General features: G+C 42.2%; 1 long non-coding RNA gene across 2 annotated transcripts in view; it reads left to right on the forward strand.

Moving 5' to 3' along the window:
* Positions 1 to 7,489, forward strand: part of LOC145723398 (uncharacterized) — a 12,452-nt gene that overhangs the window by 2,212 nt on the left and 2,751 nt on the right. The window contains exons 2-3 of one of the 2 annotated variants that reach the window (XR_014148389.1): positions 5,060 to 5,171; positions 6,880 to 6,943. This is a non-coding gene — a long non-coding RNA (uncharacterized LOC145723398). The remainder of the gene's footprint in view (positions 1 to 5,059; positions 5,172 to 6,879; positions 6,944 to 7,489) is intronic. The other variant, XR_014148388.1, reaches the window with a different exon arrangement.

A 7,489-nucleotide genomic window follows, 5' to 3' on the forward strand; every position in this document is an offset into this window, starting at 1 on the left:
GGGGTCCTAGTCTGAAAGAGACGAATGGGGGAAGGGGTGTGTGTGTGTGTTTAGAGAGGGGGTCCGCCAGTGTGTGTGTGTGTGTGTGTGTTTAGGGAGGGGGTCCTAGTCTGAAAGAGACGAATGGGGGAAGGGGTGTGTGTGTGTGTGTGTGTTTAGAGAGGGGGGTCCGCCAGTGTGTGTGTGTGTGTGTGTGTGTGTGTGTGTGTTTAGAGAGGGGGTCCGCCAGCGACCAGACGCATGCAGACTCACCCTCAATAGATTGCTTGAAAACTAGAAAGGTGCGGCTGGGAGCAAGGGGCGTAGGCACAAGCCATAGCTTCTTGTTCTTTGCAGTCAGGCATTAATATATTTAAGATGGCAGGGCTTCTTTTTTGTGGATCCAGGTTGTCGCCGAGGTGTGTCTCCGTGTGTGGCCGCCCAGGCGTCCGGAACACTGTGCACTTCTGCGTGTGGGGCGTTGTATTCTAGGAGCCGCCGACACCTCTGTGTGCGGGCAGCTGTGCAGAATGAATCACCGAGATCGGAGATGGAAAACACCTGTCACTGTGGGGTCATCAGTCTGGCCGTGCATGCGTTCCAGTTTCCATTTACAGGACAGTTCCGTGCCCTTCCTCCGGAGGTTCCATTCCTTCATTCACTCTTCCAAGCAGGCTGAGGGTTGGCTGTCTGCTGGTAACTGGCTGGGGCTAAGGGACAAAGATATTAGAGTGTGAGAAGCACTGCCCTAGATTTGTAAAGTCCAGAAACGTAAGGGAAGAAACCCCCAACCCTATCCCTTCACCCAAATACACTCTTTGCTGATATTTTGATGTAATTCCCACCCTTTGTTTTCTACACATCCTTATTTGTACAATGTGCCCTTTTAGCAAGCATGAGTGGTATGGGGGTGATATATAGAGTTTCCTGCTCTTTTTACTTTACAATATATGTGCTTAAATAGTCTTTTAAAGCCTCATTTTTAATGGCTTCATAATATTCATTTTATGTCTGTACCAGGGTGTACTTAACCATTTTTCTATGGTCAGATGGAATGATTCCAATTGTTTATTACTATAAATAATGCTAAGATAATAAAAATAATAGATACCACTTATATATCATGCTTTCTTTGTGCCAGGGACTGGGTTAGGTACTTTACATATAATAATTCATTTAATTCTCATAACAACTCAGTGAAATAGGTACTATTGTTATCCCCATTTTGGATACCAGGTGACAGAGACTTTCCCAAGGACACATTGCTTGTAAGTAGTGGAGCTGGGATTTAAATCCAAGCAATCTGGCTTCAGAATCTATGCTCTCAACTGTATTTGTACTTAAATTTTTGTCCTAATTTATTTTTCCTTACAAGAGATTATGTTGATTTTTTATAAAATGTCTTGAAACATATTATCTATTTGCTTTTTGAGAAAGGTTGTACTAACTTGGGCTCCCACCAGCAATGTAGTAGTTTCACAACATCCTTGCCAACATTGAGGTTAAACTTTGAAAAGCATTTTCTAATTTGATGAATGAGAACTGTATATTGAATGACCTGGGGTATCTTTAATTACAAGTGTGAAAATTTTTTACATATATAGTTGCCATTTGTATAGTACCGAGGGCTTTTATTTGGACATGATCTTAATGTACTAAATTATACCTTATATGTTACAGTATCTTACTTTTCTAAGTGTGTTAACATCTTTAATCTCATTTAATCCTCACACTAGCCCCAGAGAAGGAAAATGATTCTTTACTCACACAGGGAGTTTGCAGTGTTTTCTGACAAGTGAAACATCATATTACTGTAGTGGTTGAAAGGCTTTGTACTTAAGAGGTATGCTGGGTTTCTATCTTGGCTGCTTCCTGGATGTCATTCAATTTCTGAAAACTTCAAATTACCTCACTTATTACATGGGAATACTACTTACTTCATAAGGTTGTTGTCAAGTACATTATAAGTGCTCAGCAGATGGTAATTTAATCATTATTCATTAAATCCTGTCATTATTGGATCCCCTAATGATATTATGGCAGACTCTTGTTAATCCATAAATATTTGTCAGCCCCTGGCCCTTTTTACTGTAAGGTATTATATCAGGTAGAGCGAAGAGAAGAAATTGGGGGTTGAGTGCTCTGAGTTTTTATCGTTAACTTCTTACCCAGGCAAATATTGGATGAAGATCCAGGCCTGGGACTGCTACTGTCAGAGATAAGATATGAATTGGGTCATGACAGTCACAACTATTTAAAGGGGAGAAAACTGATGTGCCAAATTGCTTTTTGATAGCCTACAGATAGCAGTATCTCCTTCTTAGATTTTGGGTCTGAGGACAGGGCTGCAAGAGACATGTAATGCATGTGGCACTAGCCTGTGTGTGAAGCACAGCCCAACACAAAAGCTTCATAGTAGCTTGGATGAAGGAGAGCATTAGTGAGGAAAGGAGAGAATATTATGGGGGGGGGGGAAGTGAGAGGAAATATACTATGTCCATCTGTCCTACGCGGCAGAGCTATGCGTGTATGTCTAGGGCTGTTTTGTTTGGTTGCTTCCAGTGTGCTTCTGTCTCTAAGCCACTCATTGGTGAATGGGTGCTGGTTTCTCAGAAATGATCTCCTCCCTTCACATGGAATTAAATAGGTGCCCCAAAGAATTTCTCAAACATCTTTTCATTAACTGTTGACCATATGCAGAGCTCTAGTTTTGGAAGCAAGCAAAAATTGAAATGACAATTTGGGCATAGATTTGGGATTCAGAAACTCAGTACTTCTCAAACTTTAATGTGCGTATGAATCCCTTGGAGATCTTATTAAAATGCCACTCCCAGGTTCCCTTCATCTAGGGTGGGGCCCAAGATTGTGCATTTCTAACAAGCTGCTAGGTGACGCTCATACTGCTGGTCCAGGGCCCACATTTTGAGGAGCAAGTATTTAGAGAAAAGGGCGGTTTCATATCTCCCCTTCTCTCCTGACCTTTGCCTTCTGCCAGAGAGGACTTGTTCATTAGATCGGTTAGATTCCAGGAAATTAATTGGGCCACATTTAACAAGGGCAGGGTTAGGAACCTCCATGCAGCTTTTTCTTCTACTTCATGCAGCAGGAATAGATATGCTGAGCCAAGGCCTCCTCTTGGGATCTGACCATCTTGTTTTCTCTTCCTCAAATGCATAGCTGAGCATACTTTTTATTGCTTCCATTTCTGGTCCAATGTGGCAGGACAGAGGGTGAGAAGATTTCAGTGTGTAGTGGGGAAGGAGAGGCTTGGGGAGGCCTTTCTGTCAGCTGCTTGCTCTGACCTTGCTTTCACAAGAGAGCTCTGCACTAAGAAACTGAGCATCTATCCAAGTGAAAATAAAGTAGTATTTTGATTTCTCATCTGTTGATGGCTCTTGAATGTATTGCATGCTCGTTAACCTCATAGGAGAGAATGATGACTGACCAACAGTAGCTTTCTAGCACTCGTGGTCCTTTGGCTCAATGTCATCAAAACCTCTCCTTTCATTCCTAACAGGCAAGCTCTGGGCGCAGGCCAGTGAATCCTATGCATGACCTTACCACTAATGGAAGAACTCATTACTGCTGAGATACATAGGGAGGGCTTTTTTTTTTAGAGAAGATGTATGTGGAATTATTTTGATGGCAAGGACTTGGTGTGGTACACAGCAGAAGGCATGGTGCTCCTGCTGGCTTTACAGGTCTCAGACTCTCTATCTGTCCTGGGTTCTGACCTTGTTTCTGTTTCTCTGAGCCTGTGTCTTTCTCACTGCTTACTGGTCTTAAAAGACTAAAGCCCCTTTTCTTTCCCAACTCACTTGGGAGCTTGCATACCTCCTAAACAGATGGCATGGCCTGCTTTCCTCTTCCTTCAGCTCAGTTTCCTAAGCATATGTGAGAGACAGATATTTGAATCTCTTTTATACTAATCTAAGCTGTTCAGGGTTTGGTCACATGCCAACCAAACCAAAGCTATTTTGGGGATGTTTTTCTAATTGCATTCAACTTCACAATTTACCTGAGAAAATTACAGCATTTCCATCACCAGTTTTTAATCCATATTCAGTCTTCAATCATCCCTCTATGGAAAAGTGGGAGATGTTTAACCACTTCATGCCCAGATGTAGCATTTGCCGTAGGAGGCTAATGTGAGCTTCAGATTTTCATTCTTCCCACATCTGTCCACTCACCCCCAACCCAACAACAAATTTCTCTATAATTCCAGTGCCCAGTTCAGTGTAGCCTGATTTAGAAAAATAAGGCCTCTCTGCCTATCCCTACCCTTTCCTACTACTCAATCCACTCTGCACCCCACAACCTTTTCATCTCCAATATCAACTATGGCACTCTGTGAGAGCCATGATGTCAGCTGTTTGGATCTGCTAGCATCCCTTCCTTAGGGGATCCTTCTTTCCCCTATTCCATGTGGTCCTGGTGGAGCTGTCAATCATGGTGTCTGAGGTGCGGTCCCCCCTTCCCCCACTTGCTACCATCTATTCCAGGCTTGGCCAATCATATTATTTCATCTCCCTGTCCCACAGTGATTGGTTCAGGGAGAGGCACATAACCCAAATAGAGCCAATCAGAGATTTCCATGAGATTTACGGAGTCATTGGGAGAGAAATGTTCTTTAAGATGGGAGGCTTTGAGGTAGGGGCTATCAATGGTCATCTCACTCACCACCTGGAGGAGTATCTGAGAAATGAATTTGAACAGAGGCAAAAGGAATATGAGGAAAGACAGAGCTCTGGTGGTGTCAATTAAGTTCTTAGATCCAGTAGTTTTTAATGCCAGGTACACCCTGTACTCGCTAGTATGTGAATCAGTGAATTCCCTTTTGTACTTGAGCTAGTTTGAGTTGAGTTGTCATTTACAATTGGAAAACTATTGATTTATCTATTCCTTGTCAGGTATTTACCTCTTCTCCCTCCCTCCCCCACCTATTGCCACCCCACTTTGGCTGCTCTTACACGTGGCTGGTAAATGTAACCATGCCCCCCTGCCTAGAACCATTCATTTTTAAAATTCTTTTATACTCATTAAAATAGTTTATTCATTTAGTCTTAACTTTGTATTACAGAAAATTTTAAACATAGAGAAAGAACAGTATAACAAATCTTCAAGAACCCATCACCCAGCCAGCATAAACAATTACCAGCAACCAATATTTATTGCCGTATGTTGGGTTTTTGGTATGTGCCAGTCTCTCTTACACCTTTATGCCTTTGGACTTGAGTTTCCTGTGTGTTTCATCTCTCTGTATTTCTCATTTGCGTGCTCTTAAAACGTTAGGTCTTTCAGCCAAAGTCACTAGATTTTCTTCAAGATTTAGCACAAGGTGTCACCTCTCCTGGGAAGCCTTACTGACCTCCATATACAAATTCAGTGTTCCTTATGGTTTGTTCTGGCAGTTCCTTTTTCATGCTTTTATATCACATAGCAATTATTCATTCAACAAACATCTACTGAAAAATTTCACCATTTCAGGCATTAGAGATCTACCAATGAACAGAACAGGCAAAAATTCTCATCTTTGTGGAGTGGAGGGAGTCTGAAAATAAACACCATAAATAAATAAGTTATATAGGATGTTAGAATGTGATAAGGGCAACCAAAGAGGGGGTCATTTAAGGGGGATTATGTGTGTGTGTATGTGTCTTTAAATTTTAAATAAGAAAAATCTGACGGGCCATACTTAACTACATTGCATAATGCTTATCTGCTTGCTTTTTTGTCCCTGCAACTATACTTTGGCTACTTGAAAGCAGGGATGGTATCTTAATTTTTTTGTCGCCCCAACACCTAGTACAGTAGTAAGCATTTTAGTAAGTAATAGTTGTGGAATAAATGGAATAAGCAGCAGAATACAAGACAAGAAAGGCTGTTGGTGTCAAGGGAGTTTTTTAAAAAGATAGGACATATACAAGGGAAAAAAAATCCAGCTGTACTCACTATAAAAAGAGCATATAATAAAAATTAAATTTTCCTTCTACCCTGGACTCATTCCTCCAAAATTCTTCCCAATGGGCATTCACTGTTACTTATTTCTCGTGCATCACTCCAGAGTTTGTCTATCTACCTACCTACCTACCTATATTAAATTATAAGTATTAGAAGTCTCCTCACCTCTGTGTATATTATTTAATTTTACCATAACTCTATTAGGTTATTATGACGCTCACTTTACAGGAAAAGAAACCTGAGATTTTCAAAGGTTAGGTAATTTGCCCAAGGTCACAAGGCTTGGAAGCACGGAGCAGGCCAGCTGGACTCCAAAAGCCATGCCTTTGGCATTTTTGGATTTCTCCTAGGGATGAAATAAAGAGGATTTACACACCAGTGGACTGTCTTAGATAATTCTCAAGGTTCGTTGAGAATCTGAAAATGCTCTAATGCTGTGGTACCCCACCATCTATTCTCTGCCCTTTTCTGTCTGGCTTTGTGTCCCCGGGGGACTGACCCCTGCACCAAGTGGGCTCCTTTGTCCTCTTTCTGCGGCTCAGCTTTACCCAAAGGAAAGCACCCACATGATGAGCCTGGAGGATGCGGGTAGAGAGAGATTTAATACATTTCTTTTCCATTCCCTCCCTGCTTTGGCACCATGGTTCTGGGGGTGGCTATGTCCTCTCATTATGATAGTTATGACTGGTCGCCCCCTACTCCTGGGGTCCACCTGGCAGTGGACTCTCCTAACACAATTTCTGCCTGTTGCCCAAATATCTTCCATAGCTTGCTAATCTCTGGAACCTTCAACATTCTTTCTTAGTTCCTATAACCATGCCCACACTTTCGTAAATAATCTCCATGTTAAAAGTTTCTTCAGACGCATCATTAGAATTAGCTTTTGTTTCCTGTCATGACCTTATTGTAAATGCTATTTTAAGATGTTATGCCTTTCAGGAGACTCTCAAAGACCATCTACAACAAAGACCAGTGAAATTTATCTCTACTGGTAAAATTTCAGGTTAGTACGATAAGCTATTTGGAGGTAATCTGGACCTTTTAAAAAAAGATTTATTTATTTGACAGACAGAGAGAGCACAAGCAGGGGGATCAGCAGAGGGAGATGGAGAAGCAGACTTCGTGGAGCAGGGAGCCCAATGCAGGACTCGATCCCAGGACCCTGGGATCATGACCTGAGCCAAAGGCAGACACTTAACCAACTGAGCCACCCAGGCCCCCCTGATTTGGACCTTTTTACTCTCAAAATCTACCTACTTGGCAGCAGCCTGAGTATGTGCATTTTGGGGGCATTGTTCCATTTCTCATAGTTTTACATATATGTCAGCAGGCATTTAACATTTTAACAGCTTTGGGGCGCCTGGGTGGCTCAGTCGTTAAGCGTCTGCCTTCGGCTCAGGTCATGATCCCAGGGTCATGGGATCGAGCCCCGCATCGGGCTCCCTGCTCAGCGGGAAGCCTGCTTCTCCCTCTCCCACTCCTCCTGCTTGTGTTTCCTCTCTCGCTGTCTATCTGTCAGATAAATAAATAAAATCTTTAAAAAAAAAAA

The sequence above is a fragment of the Leptonychotes weddellii genome, chromosome 9 (assembly GCF_054177405.1).
Source record: "Leptonychotes weddellii isolate Sample4059 chromosome 9, ASM5417740v2, whole genome shotgun sequence".
NCBI lineage: Eukaryota > Metazoa > Chordata > Mammalia > Carnivora > Phocidae > Leptonychotes > Leptonychotes weddellii.